This window comes from Microcebus murinus, chromosome 2, assembly GCF_040939455.1.
Source record: "Microcebus murinus isolate Inina chromosome 2, M.murinus_Inina_mat1.0, whole genome shotgun sequence".
NCBI lineage: Eukaryota > Metazoa > Chordata > Mammalia > Primates > Cheirogaleidae > Microcebus > Microcebus murinus.
This window is the reverse complement of record NC_134105.1, coordinates 56,570,065-56,594,763: the sequence shown is the minus strand read 5'-3', so window position 1 is coordinate 56,594,763 and position 24,699 is coordinate 56,570,065. Positions and strand designations below refer to the sequence as shown.

General features: G+C 33.3%; 1 protein-coding gene across 1 annotated transcript in view; it reads left to right on the top strand.

The window, feature by feature from the left end:
* NEGR1 (neuronal growth regulator 1) overlaps positions 1-24,699 on the top strand; it is an 821,802-nt gene that overhangs the window by 369,318 nt on the left and 427,785 nt on the right. The gene's annotated exons all lie outside the window — the stretch shown is intronic.

Here is a 24,699-nt window from a genome sequence, read left to right as displayed (position 1 = left end):
TTTGGTGTCAGTTCAACCAACTTTGAATCCTAGGTTACTAGATTGTCATCTTTGACAAATTACATAACCTTTCCATTCATTTTCTACTTATAAAATGGAGATAATAATATAAATTGAGAGTCCAGAAATAAACCCTTATATTTATGATCATTTGATGTTTGGCAAACATGGCAAGACTCTTGATGGGGAAAAATAGACTTTTCAACAAATAGAGCTGGAGACAACTGGATATCCACATGCAAAAAAGGTGAATTTAGACCCCTACCTCATGCCATACACAAAAAGATTAACTCAAAATGATCAAAAACCTTAAGGTAAGAGCTACAATGATAAAATTCTTATAAGAAACCACAGGAGTAAATATTTAGGATCTTAGCTATGGCAATGGTTACTTAGATTTGGCAACAAAAACACAAGCATCAAAGAATAAAAATAGGTAAATTGAACTTAATCAAAAATTTGTATTGCAAAGAATCCCATTAAGAAAGTGAAACACACACAATGGGAGAAATATTTATATTCATATATTGGATTAGGCAATCATGTCTAAAATATATAAGGAAATCTTACAGCTCAACAATAAAATGACAAATAGTTAGAAAATGGCCAAAGAATTTGAATAGATATTGCTCCAAAGAAAATATACAAATGTCCAATAATCACATAAAAATACGTTTAACATTATTCATCAGAACTATAATAAAAATCAAAACCACAATGAGATACTACTTTACGAACACTAAGATAGCTATAATAAAAGTGAGGAACAAGTATTAGAAAGGATATGAAGAAATTGGTGCCCTCATATACTGCTGGTAGGAATATAAAATGGTATATAGCTCTTGTGAAAAACAATGGCCATTCTTCAGAAAATAGGCAGAGTTACCATATGACCCAGTAATTCCACTCCTCGATATGTATCCAATAGAACTGAAAAGATATGTCCACAGAAAAACTTGTACATATATGTTGTTAGCAGCATTATTGATAATAGCCAGAAAGTGAAAACAATCAAAATGTTTATTAATTGATAACAGGATGAATAATTGTGATATAGCCCATAGAAGAGAATATTATTTGATCACAAAAAGGAATAATGTACTGATATGCTAAATATGGTTGAATCATGAAAGTATTACGCTATGTGAAAGAAGCCGGACACCAAAGACCACATATTTTATGATTCCATTTATATGAAATGTCCCGAATAGGCAAATCCACAAAGATAGAAAAGAGATTAGTGGTCACTAGGGGTGGGAGGAGGGAAGTAATAGAAGTGAATGCTAATAGGTATGGCATTTCTTGTGGTGGTGATGAAAATACAGTGATAAATGTATAACTTTGTGGATATACCACAAACTCTTGACTTGTACATACAGAAGGATAAATTTTATGGTATTTGGATAACATATCAATAAAAAATAAAAACTACTAATCTGCTTAAACGGGTAGTTGTGAAAATAAAATGAGATAATATAGAAAAGGGAAGCAGTGTGCTCAGGGAATAGTAAGCACTTAATATGTTTATTGGTAATGATAATGACAATAATGACAAAACATTGGAACATTAGGAAATAAAATAGGATTTAAAATAAAACCTAAACGTACCCCATTATCTTAGTCGTTCCGATTCAAGACATCCTAAATTTCCCATTAAGGACCCATGGTAGTTAACACCAGAATCATGCCATGGGTATGCCTACAGACTATTTATAGATATTTTCTGTAAATTTTAGTGAACTATGTATGAATTAATTTATAGTGTAGGATTCTTTTCTTTTCGTTTCATTTCATTTTGTTTTTGTTTTTAGAGATGGTGTCTCACTATGCTGCCCAGGCTGGAGAGCAGTGGCTACCCACAGGCACAGTCATACTCTCAAACTCCCAGGCAGCTATGCTCCTGCCTCAGCCTCTAGAGTAGCTGGGACTACAGGCGTGCACCACTGTATGCCCAGCTCTTTCTCTCTTTTCTTTTTTAATAAAACTTATTGAAAGATTTCAAGTTTTATTTTAAAAAGGTATTTGTATTTAGGTTAGCCCACATTAATAATCAGGAGCTTGGAGTCCTGATTGAATAAGTCAAGCAGTATCTCAAGAGCTACTTAACTTCTTTGATCTTATCTGTAAAATGGTGTTAATAAGACATACATCTTGGTTTTGTTTTACGAGGAAGTGATGGCATGCATTCAGTGTATTTAGTATAGGGCTTATTGCATGATAACTGATAATAAATGAAAATATTGTTATTATTAATTCTAGAAGAGTGCTTTAAAGAGTCCCTATTGCTGTAGTATTGTGGTTTCTCTTATTGTTGAACTATTAAGGATGTTTTACTTTGGAAACTAATTGTAGTACTGAAGCAGATACCAAAAGGTCTTGTATTCTAGACTTCCACTATTCCAAATTAGTTTCTTTTTCTGTTCAGAAATAGGTTAGAAGAAAAGAAATGATGGAGTTGGCTATCCGCTACTGCGGGAGAGTGGTAACATGAAGAATAAACTATGGGACTGTCAGGCTATTCAGATACATGCTTGTTATTCTAAAAATTGTATGTGCGTGGCTTTTCAAAAACTCGAGCTTCTCTGGCTTTTGGTGCCATTGCAGCAAGATGATAGGGACAAAAGACATGTGAACAGGACTCTAGGTTGGGGTAGGGCAGGTTAGCCTGTAGAAATTCCACACAGAGAAATTTTGTTTCCATCTTATCTTCCAAGAGGAATATATATTGCTTATCCTTTGGTAAAAAAAGAGAAGATGTAAAGCACAATTTGGGTGTAAGAACCATGACAAGTAAAACAACAACAAGAAAGCTAATTAAAAACATTCTACAAAAAATAAGACTAGATATTTATCCCTGACCTCATGACTGGGATTAAGAGGAAGCAAGGAAAGAAATAAAAAGATTTACGTTTTGAAAAGTTGTTAAGCTTTTAGATAAGTATATGTAAATACAGTGGAGCCTTGAACAATACAGATTTGAACCTCACAGGTCCACTTATACTTGAATTCCCTCTAGCCCCTGCCTCACCTGAGACAAACATTTCCTCTTTCTCCCCCTCTTCCTCAGCCTCCTCCAGGTGAAGACAAGGATAAAGACCTTTATGATGATCCATTTCCATTTAATGAATAATAAATATATTTTCTCTTCCTTGTGATTTTCTTAATAATATTTTCTTTTCTCTAACTTCCTTTATTGTAAGAATACAATATCTAACACATATAACATACAAAATATGTATTAACCTAATGCTTATATTATGTTATCAATAAAGCTTACCTTCAATAGTAGGCTATTATTTTGGGAGGAGTCAAAAGTTACATGTGGATTTTTGACTGTGCAGGGGGTCTCTAACACACACATTGTTCAAGGGTCAACTGTATTTTGCATTTGCATCCCCAACTGGAATCTTGTTCTTAGTACTAGTCAATACTAAATAATTAAGTGGCAAGAATAGTAGACACAGTCTCTCCTTTCTGTGCTCCTAGCCTCCTTGTTAGCATCTCTGTCTTCCCTATTTCAGAAAAGCGGTAAATGCAATAAATGTATTATAAAACCATAAATGTAACAAATACTTCTCAAATAGTTTTATATCTGATTTATCTTCACTGAAGATATTTCTCTCTGTTTAAGGTGAGTTGGGCAGTGAGTGGGTAATATAGAAGGTGTAGTATGCCTCCTACCACCCATGTTACATTTCAGAAGCTGACAGATGATAAAAAGTGAGAGTGAGTGCTCTAACCCAAATAAATAATTTACCTGATTAGATTTCAAAAATGAAGGTCTAATTTCTCTGCTCCACCCTGAATTCTCGCTTCCATTTCTCCCTTTCTTCCTTCGTTTTTTTTTTTTTTCATAAACTTTGACTAAGCACAGACTCTGCACTAGCCATTTTGTCATATCATCTGACGTCACAAAGAAGGATGATATACAGTAACTATTCTCATGGAATACCTAGGTTAATACTATGGAAGAAAAATGCGTTGGAAAACAGACCTTACTATTCTTAGTTTAGTACCTCTAAAGCAAACCCTAACATTTTCTTTACTATTTTTATTAGGGCATAACTAATAATCATACTTCTCCAAGGAAAACATGTTTAGCAGGTTTTGAATTTAGGAAACTTCTCTGGACTAATCTAAGCCCTTTTGTTATAGTTTTCAACACCTTTTGTTCCTTTGTGTATAATTAGCAACTCCTTTGAAAGCTTGCAAACATTAGCGTTCAGGCTTGTCATAAGGACTATTAATGGTTGATCGTCTTTTCCCAGAAGTGCCTAAGTGAAAAAGCTGTCGTCTTTTGATATAGAAACTTCATTGCAAGATTTAATTAGCATTTTAAGTATAACTCTTTTAAACTATGTCTTCCACCTGCTTATTAAAAGCATTGCTATTTCTTATAGTATAAATATGTTTTTGTGAAAACATACTTTATAAGTTTTCATACCGATTACAAAGACGGTATTTGTTTTGTTATGAAAAATATCAGGTTAATCTACAACAGATAAAAGTTTAAAGAGAATCAAATAATATTTCACCAAGTATTTGGATAACTCGTAATGCTTACATGTATAATCAAGGAAAATAATTCTTTAAAATATTGAGTACTTCCCTATTCTCTTGTGTTTCTGTGCATATTAAGTATTATGTTCATTGTGATTAATTAATGGCTTGTCAACCATTTTCCAGGAAGCATGGAGATTTTATTGCCTATTTCAGCTTTAATGTGTAAACTTCATGTGTTTTCTAATTCACCTAGATCCTCTTACTTACAGTCGCATTGCTAATTTTGTGTTTTACTACAGAAGTTTAAGAAAGAGCTAATGTGCAAATTTTCCTTATAATAAAAACTCTAAAAAAATCCAAACACGTAGAAATCTTGCAAGAAACATTGCTATGTGAGTTAGGACTTCTGGGAGAATTGCAAGCTGGCATTCTGCCCACTTATGCAGGGTTTCTTAATTTGTTCTACTATAAAATAATGTGAGTGTTCTCCCTAGCCATAAGTACCTCACTGGTTTGAAATGCAGAAAGTGTAATTAGACTTGAAGCTGAAAAGGAAGGTACCTTGGAGAATCTTGGCTCTTATTAGCTTTAGTGCTAGGGACAAACAGATGCCACAGACCATTTGAGGGTTGTTTGTTAGATGATGCTAATTGTTTACTGTGCTCATTATTCTGTGACATCCTTAGAATCACCCAGGTGGGGAGATGTCAGACGAAAATTACCAATATTTGTGCTACGACAAACTCACACTTCCATAGTTTAAGTCCATTTTGGCCAAGGTAAAGGGATTCAAAGCCATTCTGAGGTTTATGAACAAGAAAAGCACTTGGCACTGGTTTTACCTTGTAAAAGTGGTACTTTCAGACATTGTTTAAGATTCCTTCACATTCCTAGTGCAAATATACAGAGAAAAATGTTTACAAGAAGAGACAAGATGGAAGGACAAGTCCAACTTTTTTCATGTGAACTTAAACCAACTAGCAGGCAACTGCTTTGATTGGTTGGCTGTGACTGCCTGTTGACAGATCTTCCTGTCTCATTCTGAACAATCATTAAGTATTTTTTTTTCTTTCTTTTTTTCTTTTTTTTTTTTTTCTGGTATACTTGATTCATGAAAGCAGTATGTCATCTAGTTCTTAATTTCCCACATGCCAAGTTTAGATTTGTGTACACCATAAATATTCAGTTAGAAATGTAAGCTTCACCCTGTGGCTGGGGTAGGGGCATGTGAAAATTCATCTTGAGCTTGGTCTAGATGAATTTTAAGACATCCTACCAATTTTGAAATTCTGTAATTTTAATCGTTTATTTGGTTTTGTTGGTTTACTTTTCAAACAATCACATTATCAATTAAGAAGGAGTGCTTTATAAACTAATTAAACAAATAAACTAATAAGTGAATGATCCACATGTACAGTGGTCAATTATGGTTGACTTTAGATCATGGGTGAATCTAAATCATGGGTGGGATGTGGTCTAGTTACAATGAATGATACATGACTTACAGAACAATGGAAATTCTTTGAAAGATTTGCATACCTTCCTCTCCCCAAAAGTGAGACAAAATATCAATCTTCACACAAAAGAAAGGACAAATACAATAAAAAAACAAGACATAAGCTGCTCACAATCCAAAGTGGTGGGAACAATAGCCAATTAAAAATGATGTTAAGAAAGAGATGGGCTAAGGAGGAAAAGAACTGAATTATTTTCAGTAGACCTTAAGGGGCCCCATGGAAAACTGACCAATTTGATTTTATTGATTTGAGAAAACCATAAAGATATTATGTTTTGGTTAAGGACACAAAAGAGTCATAATATCTGAGAGAATAAAATAAATTGTTTCAATTAGGCTGTTGTTAATTCTTCCATTGACTCATTTCAGAAAATTTTATCTTGTTTAAATCTTTGTTGTTGTTTTTAGCAATAATAACATTTTGTGTTACCCGTGATTATCAAGCTGAGTCAATATCAACTTTAATAAAATATCTCCTTTAAGTTGTTTATTACAAAGTATATTTTGATAATAATCTGTACATTATCACTATATTAGACAGACTGTTCCTTTTGGAGAGTGTCTCAAATGGTCAGATTTCTTTGTTGAATTATCAATCTGTGACATAACTTCTTGTTGAGCAAAAAGATCAGCCCTTTCATTTTTTCTATTTATTTAACAAAATTTTCAAAATTAGCCAACATGACAGCATATCAAACAACAGTAGAAGCTTAATGTATGTAATGATTGTATAGTAAATCAGATGTTTCAATCTACAGGAAGTTATTGAAGTCATTTTATTATTGCATATAATGTATAACATTATAGAAACCAAAGTGGCAGTTTTATGTTCTGAATGGAATGTAATTGAGGAAATATACTTTTGTAATGAATAAATCTTACGGTTATGGTATTAATGAGGTGAGCTAATATGTGTGATTTAAATTTGTTGAAGTAATGCTTTGTACACAGAAAAAACTGAGGCCCCAAAAGATTGATGCTCTATGACCAAACAGCAACAAAGTTGAAATTTATATTTTTTGAGTTTACATAAGTTGAGTTGAGTAAACAAAAGTAACTATTGTGGCAATAAACAAATGGTTCCAAAGGATCCTTTTAAGTACCTACCACATGCTAGATATTCTACATATATTTTATCTAATTTTTACAACCTATAAAGTAAGTAACAGGGCTATCATATGAAATAACAGAGCTTTAGAGGGAAAGGAAATTACCCATCATCACATCACATAGTTGGTAAATGGTATCAAAAGTATCTGTGCAACCTCCTTCAGGTCTAGACTGAGAATCACTGAAATCGAATCCATAGGAGAGCTCAACATGCTTTTTTTTTTTTTTTTTTCTGAAGAAAATGAAGATTTTTTAGTATATAGAGCTGATAACCTGTTATCACGAGTACTGGGGTGGTGAGAAAGCAGGGATGCTAAAGATAGGTCCCTTTTAAGCCTTATTAAATTTCACAGTGTCTATTTAATTTTTAAGGAACTAAAAATTTTACACATTGTGTTTGCAAGAAAGTCAGCCATGAAAGATTCAGTGTTCTTATGGGAAACATTCTCTTCCCTAAATGAAAAAATAAATTCTCTGTTAACTCTCTTGAAAGGTCTTCTAATTGAGGAAGCCCATTCTTCCCTCAAAGCACGTGGGCAGTTCCCATTAATAATAAAGTCCTTAGGGGAAAAATAATTCCCTAAGATGCTATAAAATGCCCAAACAGGATGAAATCTTCTGCCAAGGTTTATACTGACTCTGAGTTTTGATATAAGCAACTCACTGTGCCTTCCACAGGACTGAGGGAAATTTTATCAGCAGTTATACAACTAACTGAATTAAATGGAAAGGAGCAAATATGAAAGTCAACAGATTTAAATTGCACCCTCTAACTACAAAGCAAAATTTGTCTCTGTTTATTTAGATGACAGTCCATCTTGGTGCCATGCCGTAGGATCCAAGAGCCTAGGAAAGTGAGATAACAGTGCTCTTGAATTTTACAGGAAGGCAACATGTTTCTAAGAGAATATTCCCAAACTGTATTTATATAAAAACATCTGTCAGTTACAGATTAATTTTCTTCACAGATTTTCTACCTTTGGAAACATCTGCAGCTGAAATGCATTTCTCAAAAATGTAGATTACAGAGGTCAACCAGTTTATCAATCCTTCTAAGAACTGGCTGCTTTCTACACTGTACAGATATAGCTGAAACAGCAAGATTAAGTGCATACCCTTAAAACCACAAGCAAAAATCAGTTGGGTGAGTAGGAAAGACATTCAAAAAAGAACATATTAGGTCTAAAATAATTCAGCTGGAAATTCACTTGTGGTCTGCCACATGTTTTCAATAGAGGACAGTCACGTGATCCTCATAATATTCAGGAAACATTTACAGCAATCTTCTTTCCCACATACATTTTTACAGTAAAGACTTTCCCCTTCAAATTTAACAGTCAATAGCTAAATGAAAACAAATTGAGCAAATGCACCTTGCAGAAGCTTTGTTTAAAATGGTTATTTATAACTTTATACTTAAATGTTCTGTATATTTTAAAATAGACATGCAAAGCAGTAGACTAGTTAAGAAAATGGAAATGTAAAAATCTGTGCAAAGCCCTAATTTGAGGTGAATCTTGCCAAACAATTAACAGTTACAATTTATTTTAGACTAAGATTTAATGCTGTTTAGGGAACTTGCATGCAAGTGCCAAAATGTTTGGTGATGTCATCCACACGTAAGGAAGAAACTATCAATAGTATTCTTATTAAGAGCTGAATCTGCTGTGAAACAGATAGTTTCTTTACTAAGTACGTATTATTCTCCTTTTTTTTCCCCTGATTTCTTTCTGCATCAGACCTTTATTGTCTCAGACAAAAACCTATCAGAAACTATTTATATATTTGGGATCGTATGATCTATATAATTTCTAGAAAAGGAAAACCTTAAGCCTTTAAACATGCTGTACTGTAGAAGGATTCTGTCTGGGCAGATCTTTCTTGAGAATCCTTTGTAGATAAAAAGTATGAGCAGGATATAAAAGGAAAGTGAGTCCATAAAATAAATCTCTTGTATATAAACGTATATACACCACCCATCTTTTGCCATTTTGAGTGCAGCCAATATTATTGTATTTATGGGATATGTTGTTTATCATTCTCATGAAATTCCAAAAAATTTTATTTCAGGCTGGAAATGGAATCTAAGTATTAATAATTAAGTAAATATGAATACCTCTCCACTGTGTATTTCTTATTGTGGAAAGAAGATGTGAGGTCTCTAAAAAATACTAGTAGCTATAAGCATAGTACCTTTGTCCAAAGTTCTTACCCTTTTTTGAGGTGATGCATTTATAGGTTAGAAGAAAAATATTTTTGCATACAACCAAAAGTGAAATCAAAAAGTCTCCAAATAACAAATTCTGGCGTGGATGCGGAGAGAGAGGAACACTCCTACACTGCTGGTGGGACTGCAAACTAGTTCAACCTCTGTGGAAAGCAATATGGAGATACCTTAAAGCAATACAAGTGAACCTACCATTTGATCCAGCAAACCCATTACTGGGCATCTACCCAAAAGATCCAGTGACACTCTACAAAAAGACACCTGCACTCGAATGTTTATAGCATCACAATTCATAATTGCAAGGCTGTGGAAACAGCCCAAGTGCCCATCAATCCAAGAATGGATTAATAAAATGTGGTATATGTATACCATGGAGTACTATTCAGCTCTAAGAAACAACGGTGATATAGCACATCTTATATTTTCCTGGTTAGAGCTGGAACCCATACTATTAAGTGAAGTATCCCAAGAATGGAAAAACAAGCACCACATATACTCACCAGCAAACTGGTATTAACTGAGCAGCACCTAAGTGGACACATAGGTCCTACAGTAATAGGGTATTGGGCAGCGGAGAGAGGGGAGGGAGTGGGTATATACATACATAATGAGTGAGATGTGCACCATCTGGGGGATGGTCATGCTGGAAACTCAGACTTGTGGGGGAAGGGGGGAAAGGGCATTTATTGAAACCTTAAAATCTGTACCCCCATAATATGGCGGAAAAAAAAAAAGTGAAGGCAGCAGATTATCTTGGTAGGGAGCTGCAAAATTATATTTACCAGAGGGTAAAAGAGTACTTTGAAAAGCTCCATTGAAACTATAAAGTTTTCTATCTGTATCAAAATGCTTAGAGCTCATGTCAAAGGAGTTAAAAAAATAAATGTTTGCAAAAAGAAGATTCATCTACAACCAAAGATTGTCTTAGATTTGAACAGAGAGCCATAAACAAACAAACCAAAAAATCAACGAAGTATCTTTGTTCTTGCTATTACTAGCTTGCATATCTTCTTACAGGATTTGTTTGGATAAGTAATTGGGGATATCATGCCTTTTGTCTCTAGGAATAAGCTTTTGAATTGATTAAAATGATAATTTTATCAGTCCTAGGAAGATAGCACAAAATATACTTTAAAATGCAAGCATAATTCTTTGGAATATGAGCAATGAGTCTATTTTATGGGAAAGATATCAATAAAATACTAAAAATTATAGGCCTCTGTGAATAAAATTATTAATTTTTATTATGAAAACATATTTTCAAAACTTTCCACCTTGATAACTGGGGTCATTTTGAAATATAAGGCCTTCCTTAAATATTTCTCCATTATGAACTCCTAAAGTTTAAAGTTAAAACAACATTCTCCTGAGAATATTATTGGAAAGGAACTAGATTTTAGATTATTAGCTATCTTGGTAATCTTGAGATATTTCAAAATAAGAAATATTAAGGATAACATATTTGGCTGCTATGAAAAGGTATGTGCTACTTTAGAACTCATATGAAAGCTTCAATTTCTAAAGCAAGTGTCAAAAATGACTTCATACTGGGGTTTGCATTAGTCAGTTTAATGATTCTAAACGATGCTATCAGAAAAGAAAAGAGTGCTTGTTAATCCTTTTACACTTTGTCTGTAAATAGATTTTCAATATGAAAAGAAAAATCTGAAATTTTATTCAATGCTCCATCTGAACATAGAGGGAAAAATAAATGTTCTAGTCCCAAGAAATGCTGTGAATGCCATGTTAAAAACCTGGCATTTCTAAAATTTTTGTGAAATGCTTTAGTAAAGAGCAAGAAAGTTATGTTAAGATATTTTAGTAGGAAAAAAAAAGAAATTTTAACTTGTGGGTGAACTAGAACTTTTTGTATGTTTAGGGATCTTAATAAACTCTTGAGCAAGGGAGTTTACTGTGCAGTTATCATGGTTCATTTAATCAGCTTTCCACCCTTATTGTCAGCATAGGATCAATATCAAAGTCCACATTTCCATAAATATGTGGTTATTAGCCTTCCTAACAGTATCTGGGCTTGAGCCAACATACATGGAAATCTTGTTTTCTTAAAGGAACTCTTAGACTGTAGAAATTATGATCTTGTTTTAAATAGTAAATTCTTTGCAGGCTGCTACCCTATTTCTTTTCAGTCCTCTTATATTGATGAATGGGGGTGGGGAAGAGCACCTGTTATACTCGTCTTGGTTCTTAGCCTCAATTCTAAGGCAATAAGAAAAAATTAATATCTCTTAGCACATGTCATCCTTTACACATTTTTATAATCTATTTGATGGCCAATATATAGAATATGCATACATTTTATTGTAGCTGTTTTTAAGTTCCAAATCTCATACATTGCAATCTGGGAACAGACATTTGTTCCATTGACTCAGATATATATCACTTATTAAAGAAATTCACTGATAGAGATGATATCGATCTATGTCCCTTTTTATTGTCTTCACACTAATGTGTCTAAGACCAAGGTGACACATGGACACATAAATTCTTTAAATGCATATTTACTTCCTAGAGTTATTAATTCCTTGAATTGGTTTTTGGTGATAATAACTGCAGTAATTTCAGATCTTCTGAGGTACCATGCATTTCATGATTATTTCCAGCAATTTCTTATCATTAATAATGGTGACTTAATTTATTTAATTAAAACTATATGTTTTTATAATAGAAAATACTTTTTCAAAGTAAAATAACATAATCTGATTTTATAGTTACAAACATTAGTGTAGAGCAGAGGTATTCACAGAGTGGTCCCTGAGCCAGCAGTATGGATATTCTTGAGAACTTGTTAACAATGCAAATTATCAGGATCCATACCAGCCTTTGAATAAGAAACTCTGGGGGTGGGGCCTAGCAATCTGTTTTAACAAGCCCTTCAGGTGATTCTAATTAATGCCAAAGTGTAAGAATCCCTGCTGGGAAAGATAATGAAAGCACTTATTCAGAGATGGATAATCTTTGCTAAAAAATTTCATGAGGGAAGCAAATTCAGACATATATGTTCTAATAATTTTTTTTAAAAAAAGTTAAAGAATATATTGACTACTGAAATTGGTCAAACTTGATTTGAGATTATTTATTGATTTAAAAATTACTTAACTATTTTCCCCTTCACCAAACAAATATAAAACAGTAAGAGTAGGTTTTTTTCCAGTGTTTGAAACTATTACCAGGAGAGGATGATTTTCAAGTCATTTTTAATTTGAGTTAGGAAGACCAAAGACACTAAATCATTGTCCTGTCATCACTAAATGAAGTCTATATGAAGTTTTGGTCACAATAGGCCAGTTATATTTTGCTGTGGTCCTTAAATTATGATATAAAATTTACAAGATTATGCCATTTTACTTCTTATATAAGTAATGTATATTTTTATTATAAAATGTAAAAATTATACAACTATAACCACAGGCAATTTCACTCATTTATCTATTATATTTCTTTGGTCACTTGTATCTGCCCCCCTCCCTCCAAATTCATATGTCCAAGTCCTAATCCTCACTACCTCTGAATGTAACTGTTTGGAAATAGGGTCTTTAAAGAGGTAATTAAGATTAAACGAGTTTATAAGGGTGGGCCCCTAATCCAGTATGACTGGTGTCCTTATAAGAGGAGATCAGGACAGGTACAAACACAGAGGGAAGAGGATGTGAAGCCAGAGAAAGATAGCCATTTACAACCCAAGGAGGGAGCCCTCAGAGAAAACCAAACCTGCCAACATCCAATCTCACACTTTTACCCTCCAGAACTTTGAAAAAAATAAATGTTTGTGGCTTAAGCCACCCAATTTTTACTACTTTGTTATGGCAACTCTAGCAAACTAATAGTCACCATTAATTATAGTAGCTACTTCTTCTAAGGTCATGCATGGCTACTTGTAGCACCTTATTGGATTTTTCTCCTGGTGCCTCTCTTACTTATAGGCCTTTTTGTTTGTTTCTGCTATGCTGTTTCTACCTTTGTTTTGAATGCTCTTTGATTCTTTGATCTCATTCATGACCCTCACACTGTATCTACCCCTTAACCTGTATAGTCTTTTTTATTTGAGTTTTATACGTTATTTCCATCCTCACTATTACTGCTGTGGTTCATCACCTTTTTTTCTGGACTACTGCAAAATCTTACCATAGGGTATGCTTTCTTTAAGGATCTTCTTTCTCATTCTAGCCTGTCCTTGTTGAAAATATGGGTAGCATGGGAGTTCTAAAGCACAGGTCTGATTTATCTCATTCAATAACTCATTCTTATTATTTTAGAGTTTACTTTAGCTTAGTCACAATATTTTTTATCTCTCATTGATTACATGGTAAGCCCCAAATGCCCTAATATAGGATCATGACCTATATCAATTTCATTTTCTCTTCCACTCCCCACATGTCCCATATGTCCAGGCAGCTCCAGCCATGAGCCTTCCCCTCCAACTGGAATACCCTCTCCATTCCTATTTTTCTTCCAGATAATTTTCACACACCCCTCTGAGATCCTTAGATTGCTAGCTATGAATGAATGAATTAGTATCTCTATAAGATATAGAAAATAAAACTATACAGAAATGCCCTTTAAGATCTAATTCAAGTCTCATTTTCTCCTAATACCTTCTTTATTCACTGTTGCCTTGTATTACATCTTCTACAATATTTTGAATCTTTATCGTTCACTAAACATTGGATAGTGAACTGATTTATGTTTCTGATCACATTATATAACTATACTGGAATGGTCCAAAAAATTCTATAATATGTATAAGAACTGTTTGGGTTTGGGGGTCAATATGTTTTTTTTTTTTTAAATGCTTAAGAATGCAAAAGAAGTCACAGATCCGTGCTGTCTTCATTAGCTTGAAAAATTGAGAACCATAGATAGTACCAACTTCAGGAGAAAAGCAGAGTGTAGAGACCAAGAAGAGGAGAGATTAAGACTAAATAAGAAAAATAACTTATTTGACAGTATAACTCTATCTTTACGTGGTGAGCAAAATACCTCAAGGTTAAGGACAAGCTCATGAAGTTAATACATGATGGTGTAACTTCATTGAGTCTTTCCATCTTTTAGTTCTGATTTGGAATAGGAAAATATCAAGGGACAATAGTAAAGCAGAAAGTTATGTTCCAGAGAATGGTCCTCATAAGCTCAGGTGTTTGGGTAGGTCCTTCGTTAAAATTTTGGTACTTAATGTTTTGAGTAGTTAAACAGTACATTCTGAAATACAGATGTTTCCATGTCTCTGGGTTCTAAAACCAGGACTGAGCCATTCAATTATTTAGGTCTTTCACTGCAGAGGGATGCCTGGCTGAAAGAGTAAGACAGCATCTTAAATCCAGCCCATATCTGCTCACCAAACTGTAATGCCTAGCACTCAGCTGCATCTTTTCTAATTCGCATGAAGACTTTTTACCAGTCTCAGCACCCCTGTTGAAATCTGGGCTTCAAATGCCCTATCAACTGCCACTGCTGTTGGTGACGTGAATTGGTTAAATTCCAAAGATTCAGAAAGACTAGAAATCTGCTTTTACAGAGAGCAGCAGGATTATTCAGTAACCAAGTTAAGAGTTTTAGTTTAAGAAGATCCTTTTTTATTAATCACAGACTTTCTTTCTACCACAATGAAAAAAAAAAAAAAAACACAGTAGAGAGGAAGATGATAAATTGGGCCTAGGATTTATTTTTCTTGAAAATGATTATGAAATTGTATCTACAATATTATCATTTTTAAAGCATACCAATTTATTTAATTTGTGTTTGGGATATAATAAAAGCATATTTTATATAGAAAAGAAAAACTTGCTGTGGAAACCCAAAAGTTTTCCCAGCAATCAATATCAACACAACATTTACTTGTTTTGATACTGAAGGAAACTAAAGTCCTCCTGTGTTGAGTTTCTTTTAATTGAAAACACTTGATCCTCTAGAAGCTAACACACAGAAGACGTAGACCTGGAAGTTTCAAACTATTTCAGTGAAAGCAAATTCACATCCTATCTGCCTTTCAGAGCAGGATAATTATATTATCAGCCTGGGATATTTAAATGGCAGGAAGTAATAATGGAGAAGAAGATAAACCATAAAGTAGAAAACTCAGGCAATGCTAAATTGTAAGTATGAAAATGGTCACACAGGTTTGTGATTGAAGGAGATGGAGACCCATGAACTTAGCTACATAGAAAATGAAAATGAGAAGTGATTGTAGTGTATAAAAATAATAAACACAATAACTATTTTACATTTAAACATAAGAATACTTTTGTGTTTTATTTCCTACCTTGCAAATCACTCCTGAATACAGTGTTCAATTCTTCTATTTTCCTTCATTAATGATAATGTACTTTCATAGAGTGCTTTGAGATCTTTAGATAAAAGGTACTATCTAAGTGCAAATTAATGTCATCTAAAAGCTGTCTTAATAACTTCATAAGCAATAGTGGAATGGCTTCCAATTTAGTTCTAAATAGGTGTAAATCATTTCACATGAAGAATCAAGTAAATTAATTGCAGAAGAATAGTTCAGCATGCACCAAACCTATTAGGATACTTGAACACAGCTGCAACTCAGAGGATAAACTAGATTAGAATACTGTTTGCAGAAAATAGCAAATCGAAGCACTCTTTGAGGCAATTAACAAAATCAGAGCATCCTTTGAAGCAAATAAGCATGAAAAATGCCTTTCTTACTCTGATTTTTCCAAATGCCTAATTTTGCTACTGTCTTGAGTGTCTTGGATTATGTTCAAAGCCCAACACAACAGAGTTTCTGTCATACAGATGAGATTTTGTTTTGATGTGAACTGTTCAACCACAACTAAATGCACATTTTCTACCATAGCAATGATGAATATGAACTATTACAGTAACACCCACTACAGCTTGACTCACTGGTGGCATTACCCATCACAGTCTACTTATGTTTTCCATGGATTTTGGGGGAAGGTAGGGATGTGAGAAGATTGAAAGGAAAACTAGGAAAAGTTATTAACGACAATAAAGTATGAAAATAGTTGCATATGTATATGTAGATTATTTTGCATAGATAGTGTTTTATATGCATTATCTTAATTTTAGATAATTACCCTATTATTACTAAGGTAGATGTAATTTTCCTATGTTTTAAATAGAAGGGAATAATAATTCATATGCATTAACTTGTCCAGGGTCATATAGTGAGCATTTTGCTGATTGAGGAGTTAGCCTAATATTTTTATTCCAAAACTTTTTCACTAACCCATGCTACATTAACATTTCTTCTCTTAAAAATTTTATAGTTATATTTTCTTGTCAACAGGTATTTTAGCAACTTCATACTGCAAAACAAAACTTAGAGATAATGGTTTGCCATGGGCTTCACATATTTCATGCATGTATTTATATATTTAACTGTTTTTTTCAAGCCTGAAACTCAAATTTCTTTTTAAAAATAAATGTTATTCTCTGGAAGCAGATACATGAATTCTTGCATTAGAAACAAACAAAAACCTCCAAACGCCTTGTCGTTTTTCTTTTACATCTTTTTGGAAGTAGATTTCAATATGCCTCTTAATTCCTGAATGTTTACAGTTTAGGAATTGAGAGGTATAGCAAGAAAGAATACTTCTGACTCATAAAATGCAGGTCATTTTATTTTTGAGTGTGAAACTTCAGTGAAACCTGAAGGTAGTCCAAGATTCACTTACCTCCTCTAGCATTTTCAGGAGGAACAATAAAGAAGAAATGAAGTAGAAAGAGAGTGAGCAACAAATGGCAACAAACAAGAATGAGTGTTTGTGGTATCGTTGGCTGTTGTACCAACAAAATCTTAGATGCTGTAAATTGTTGTCTACTTTTGTCCCAGAATCCAAACAAAGTACTCATCTCAGTAGTATGACCAGGTGTGTGTTACTGAAATTTGAAGTGGATACAAACTATATCTGTCAGAATGCTCTAAATTATACCACAGTATTAAGACATCCCTAATTTTCAGTGGCTTCAAATAACCAGGTTTATTTCTCACCTATGTTCTACGTCCAACATGGTGAACAGAGTAGCTTTTCTCATCGTAGTCACTGTGAGATCCAGGACAATAGAACAGCTGGGTCATGCTGTGCAGTAGGGAAGAGAGAGAATGCTTTAGAGCTGTGTTCCCCAACACCCAGGCCACTGACCAGTAGTGGTTTGTAGCCTGTTAGGAACTGGGCAGCACAGTAGGAGGTGAGCGGCGAGAGAGCAAGTGAAGCTTCATCAGTATTTATAGCTGTTCCCTATCCCTTTCCACCACACCCCACCCTGGTGCATGGAAAAATTGTCTTCCAAGAAACCAGTCCCCGGGTGCCAAAAAGGTTGGGGACTGCTGCTTTAGAAGGTCTCCAAGCAAACAGGAAGTGACACACATCATTTCTGCTCACAACACTCCTGCTGCTCATTATATTCCCTGGGCTACTTGCAACTGACTTGTCACAGAAATATGTGGTGAACAGAGTTAATGTTTCAAGCACAATAATACTAGTTTAGTTCTTAGAATAGGCTGTAGAACCATGTCTTGGAAAACACTAAAGCTTAAAAAGACAAGTAGTTAATCCAGCTGAATGCATCAACACCACATCAGAAAACCACAGTCTACCTCTTAGTTGTACCTAGAAGGAAATATCACTGTCTTCCTGCATGTCACACCTCTTTAAAATAAGTTTTAAACGATAGTTCATCATAATTATCATAAGGTTAATTTAGAAACGTGTAAATAATTGAATGCACTATAGTTTTCCACTGATCTTATGACATCTCCTTTTTTGCCACCATTTGTTTTTATTTCCAGTGTATTATTTAGTTGGCCAAGGTACTAAACTTTATAGACTCACAACCTGAAAGTCCAAGGTTGGTTCTGCTGAAAGTATTTGATTCTATGCAAGCAGTATTAAGAGGGGTTCTGTGATTAATACTTCCCACAATTCTTCTCAGAAAGGACAAATTAATATTTCAGTTATTCTCAAATAGAAATTGATCATTTGAGCACAAGTTAGGAGAAGCCTCAATTCATGAATGAGCCCTGGTAAGAAACAAAGACCCTAGGGGGTAGTATAAAAAGTAAGCTTCTTCTAAAGCAAATTAAAAAAAAAAAAAATACATCTCTTTCTCAGTAAAAACTATGTTGTTGACAGTAAAGAAGGTGAAAGTAATGTGATTTAAAGCTGTCATTAATGGTTTCAAAGTCTGTTATTTGTGAAATACAAATCAGTTTAACTTGTCGTGTATTGATATGCCAATATAAAGCATGCTGCTCCATGATTAACAACAAATGTGCAATGTGTATGGTATGTATGCAACGAACAGGGGTGCTTAATGTGCATTCTAAGCTTGGAATGAACATTAAGTGACCATCACAACTGAGATGCCACGTGAAGTGTGTGGTTATAAGTCACTCTTATCTTCACTTTTTTCATGAAATGGAAATAAAATGCTGCTGTTAGAGGTGTCTTGACAAGGCAGAATTATCCCCAAACATTGTAGCCCACACAAAAAGTCTACCAGAAATACTATCCTATCAATTTTGAGTCTGAAAAACGAATGGAATTTCAGAAATCTTAGACTGAGGTAAGACCTTTAAAATGACTAGGTCACTCACTTCTGAGACTACCCCTAAAGCTATGTCTTTTTATGTCTCAGCGTAATATGGCACCTACATTAGTAAGCCTACATAAGTGGCACTTTACAAGATACTCTCTGCACTCTAAAGTCACTGAAACATTGATGATAAATAGAGTATTTGATATTCTTAACACACAGTGGAGAAAAAGCTCTAAGACAAAGGAGAACTTCTGCACTACTCTTCGACTTAATGCATTCCTGCAATAGAATTTAACATCTATTACACTTGCTTCTCACAGCTCTCTTATCCTCAGGTATTCATATGAGAGCTGAGATTCTTACAAACAAAATATTCTAGCCTTTAGGGTGAATTTTCAAAATGCTGCTTGGGTGAGGTACATACAAAGTCTTTTAGTTTATTGCATTTTGGGTGCATGTTGCCTCAGCAGTGTTTTGAACATTCACCCCTTCAGGTTATCACATTCATTAAAAAACATCTCATGAGTGTGATATGAACTCAAATTTGAATACACAGATTTGAATGAATAAAAAGGCACTTACAGAGCCAGATAATGGTCACATTCATAAGTCTGTGATTTTTTCACCTAGCTCTAGGCCAACACAATTTCACACAGTGTAACAGAATGAATAATAAAACTATTACATAATCTTTAAGGCATTACAATACTAAATTCTAGAATTAGGATTATGAGTCAGCTATACTTAACTTCCCCCCCACCCCACCAAGCTATAATCATGGTGCAAGTAAGGTATGAATTTTATTTAGGTCAGTTTTTTTTTTAATATCATCAATTAATTTCTAAATTTTAAGATATTTTTCTTTTACCAGTGGTGATTTTTCAAATTAGTACCTGTTCTTTCATCAATGTCCAGGAAAGAACCTATTGATCATTACTATAACTATTAATTACATACACTAATATAATTATTCATTAACTTCTAATTCCTTATATTAAATATTAATCTTTTTAAAAATTATAGCTTTATGTAGTGGGTCTTTGTGAATATTACACTCCTATATCAGAAAAGGTTTAAAGCAAGTGATGTGGTTTGAGCACTAAAATATTCAGAATGTTCAGTTTTTAAATACTTTATAAAAATTATCCAAACAAGTTTAAGCAATCCATTGATTTATATTAAGACCACTGTTACATATCACAGATTATCAGAAAAATTCTAATATTTTCTACATTATTAAGTGAAAAGGAGGAAAAAGTAAATCAGAACAATTATTCTTTAGAGCAATTACTTTCTTACGACTTGAGTATAGGCTACATATGTATTTTATTGTGTTTTAATCTTTATTTATACAAGTATAGTCTGGGCAAATTTCCAACCTCTATTCTATTTGGCCACCTTTTTCATGAGAATCCATTACCTGAAAATAACAAGCCTTGTATGGCTTTCTCAATGTTATCTAGCAATCAGTATCCATCACATTAAATAATTGTGAAACTAATTGCATTTCCCTTATGGACTATCCGTCTGTCTTCAAGAATTTCAGTAAAGTAATCACTTTTGCCTGCTACATTTTTTGTTAAGATTTATTTTAAACCTTGTAGCTGTATTCTAGGGTTTTTCTCTATTTCACAATTATTCATTTTTTCTTAGAATAATATAGCTTTAATTTGTAGGCTCACTATATTTTTCTATATTTATCACTTTTCTATCTATATAATCCAAGGTTTGAAAACTTATTTCAAAAGTGACTTAAATAACTAGTTTACCTAATTTTATCTCGAAATTCTTCTTCTCATCTACTCATTCATTTCACAAATATTTACATAACAACTATTTTAATCCAGGAACTGTACTTGGTACTGAATATTAATCTATGAGTAAGACATAGAAGGATCCTGCCTTCATAGAAAATAAACTGGTAAAGGATGAACAGAGAGTAGTAAGCATATGAACAAATAGTTAGCAAATAAACATAGCAAATAAACACATGTGCTAGCATGTGCTAACATGTGTTAGCTAATAAACACATTTTCTGCATGATGTAGAAAAAGTAGAGTGTGTCCCAGTTAGGATTTTGGAATTGAAGGTATACTCCTAGGAGAAATTGATATCTATTGGAAAACATGAATGCAGAGGGAGTGAACCATGCAAAGGGCCTGTCTTCTAGTGTTTATACTAATGTAAGAAGGTGGGGGGAGGGGAGAGAAGGAGAAGGGAGAGAGTGTATGTTAGGGTAGTGGGAGAGGAAAAGAAGAGCACACAGTGGAGGCAGAATGGGAGGAGGAGCAAAAGTGTGTTTTAGAAATAGCTTTCAATATACTAGAAGCAGTTTGATATGGCTAAGACAATACTGGAAAGTACCTAGAACACTGCTTGACAACAGGCATGCATTTTCCACGAAGCTAATGAAAGGTTAGCTTTAGAAACCCCCTTTTGCATGAACTGCTTTTAAGGCCCTCCAAGTGACTGTAGCACTGTAGCACTGTGCTTATATGGTTATCTGTCTGTCAGTCTATCTATCTATCTTAATTCGTAAAGGTAAGGTGTTTTACCTCAATTGGTTAAGACCACTGTGGCTTTCTGTACTTTCCCTTGTGTTAGCAGATATTGGAGTGGCCTCCTAAAGGGAAGTAGATTTGAGGATTCGTTTGATTGAGGTTTGGTGGCATATTTTTATGTAATTTAATTAATTTTGTATATAGTAGTTACTTTCAGTTATCCCCCTGAGAATATTTTCCAGGAATACCCTACGAAGTAATGAGGAGGAGTGGATTAAGAAAATACACTGGAAAAACATTTGAATTCCTAACTGATTAGTAGTGGAATAATGGCATTGACAACGATTATATACAACATATATGCTACTAAAAAGAGGACATTGACCACAAATTGTTTCATGGCACCCTCAATTCAGAAAGGAAGGATTTGATAGCAAATAGGTTGTATCTGACAGACCACTGATAGAGTTTTTCCAAAATTGATAACAATCCTAAAACATTTGCTGGACAAAACCAATAATAAATTGGTTTGCTGAAATGTATTTTTCAAAACTAAAAATAATAAAATAAAATCTAAGCAGTGTTGCTATAAAGGGAAATTGAAAATGATCTTTCTTTTCTCTCTATAGAAAATGATATTGTGAAGTTAACTATCATGTTAAAAGGGAAAGAGTATCTAGTTACTTTTTAGAAAGCTAGTTATTAATACTTTGTTTATATTAGGGGATGGATCAGATGATTAATAAAAATATTAAATAATTTTCTTTATTTTTTATAATTTTGATATTGATCAGATTTTAAAAATCTATACTTCATTTTTTGTCTGAATTTTGTTCTTCTAATTTTGTACACTTTTCCTTATAGAGGACGCTCCAAGTTCTGTAAAGCTACCCAAATCCTGTATTTCCCCTACCTGACAAATCGATGTGCTCAAAAACTGGTAGTTCTTATTATTTGAAGACCAGGTTAATTCACCAAATCTGTGAATGCTTTTCTCACTAACTCAGGCTCAATATTCTCTCCTTATTGGTGTTTATCTTTGAAGTCACTAATTTTGGCACTTATATCTACCAATTTTTTATGGCCTAGACTACTGTGTCCTGCATTCACTTTGTACTTGGTGAATTATTTATTGACAATGATAAACTCATAACCACAAATCTGGATGCTCCAAATCAAGCAAAATTATTTCTATAACTCAAAATTTTGCTTTCACCACCACTTCTTCTTAGTCTTACATTTCTTTGTTAAAATTCTGTTTCTGATGCAGTCAATTATCATTTCTGATTTTTAAAAAAATCTAAGCAATTTAATTATTTCCAAATACTCTTCTCATCCCTGCCCCATAATTCTTGTTATTGGATCCTTATTAATCTTTGTTAGTGTTGCCATAGTTGCATCTTTGTCCTTGACTTTCAGTATCAACTAGAAATCCTCTTTTTTATATGAAATCTTATAGGAATCAATGTCATAATTTCATTTCAGTGACTATATAAAGCTCTAACAATTGAATTGTTCACTTGAATTTTGAGCTTATGGTAATATTTCATTAAGAGGGCCTACTGTTTGCTTCAAACCTCCATTCCCTCTTGTCAATATATTGTCATAGTCCAATAGACCATCTCTAATGGATTTGGAAATTTACTACCTAAAGTTGACATTCACTTGGATATTTGAAACCATATTTTCTACGCAAAAGATAGGGTTGTTTTATTATTTATTTTTATTTTTAGAGAAAGATAGGGCTTCTCAAAATTTTTTTTTCAAATAAATCTATGTGCTTTTCTTTATTTTCTTGTATATAACTGGTTGTAACACTAAAATGTGGAGACATTGTGGAAAGATGAAAAATATTTGCTGTTTTCATTACTTGGTGTACATATGTGAAGAGATCATATACTTTTAAGTTGAAAGGGGGTATAAATGTCCACACTAAATAAAATAATCCCCTTTGTCTTTAGCATGTATGGCGGTTTTCCATTAACTGTTAGAAAATTTCTGTAGCTAGAAAGTCAACTGTCTATTTCATAGTTTGGCAGCTCTAATCATGACAGTCTTGGTTAACATATCAGACCTCGGAAACACCAAAGGTGAAGGCTATCCATTATTCAATTTGAGAAACTTTCAAATCTTATAAGACAACTATTAAATACCTCTTTAGTATTTATTTCTCTAGTTTAAACAACCCCAATTCCTTCATCATTCTTTACATGGCATAATAATCAAACAATTTAGGTTAATGCTAGCCATGCCACTAGATTTGAATCACCTTTAGGACAGAGATGGTATGCGTATCTTTCTTTAGTATTTTCCCTTTGTAAGGCACAATAATACTGATACTTATCATATGATGACCTTTGTACTTCACATATAACTTTCATTTACACTGTCATATTTAATCATAACAACAGAGGAAGTATGTGTATTCCCCATTTTTCAGAGATGGAAACTGTAGTTTTAGAAAGGTTAAATGATTTTTCAAATTTGTAGTTCTTGGTATAGAACCTTTATGCATGTTCTGACATTGCATCCAGAAAGCATAGCCTTTATACTATCACTTCTCACCACAATTATTTATAAAATATACAATAGCTGTTAGAATATACTAGACTTTTCCTCATAAACATTTACTGACCATAAAATCAGTTATAGTCGAAACATAAAAGTAACCTTGTCCTCTCAGAAAGAATGTATAACTACCAGTAATTATTGGTAGGATTACTACACAGTGTATAATATTTAAAGGATCAAAATATTGGAGAAAGTTTTTGATGAAACAATTTAATAGCACAGTCATTTTAATTAAAATGTGCAACACTTCGTAGGGTGAGATATTTGTGTCATTATTTAAAGTACAGCTTACATTATTCACAATAGCTACGGCCTTTTATCATTTTTGAATATTGAAATATTAAAAGAATTAAATGGTTGGAAAAGTGTCTACTCTTCATTATTATTTGATTAGCCTATTCTTACTGACATTATAATGGATGAATATGATATGTTATGGAACATTATGTCAAAAACAATTCTAACACTGTCTCTGAAGCCAAAATTCCTTTTTCTAATAATTGCTAATGGTCTACTTGGGAGATATTTTACTATTCCTCTTGTATTTTTTTAGCTATTATTATTCAATTAGAGATATTTAAATTTTTCAATAGTTTTTCTTAACTCAAGAAAGAGTACTGTGGGCATTTTACTTGCCTCATTTCTCTAGTCATTCTTTCCCGTAAGTAAGGGGAAAGGCCTTTTTTGTGTGTTTGCTCATATGGCAGAAAATGAAAGTATTTCAA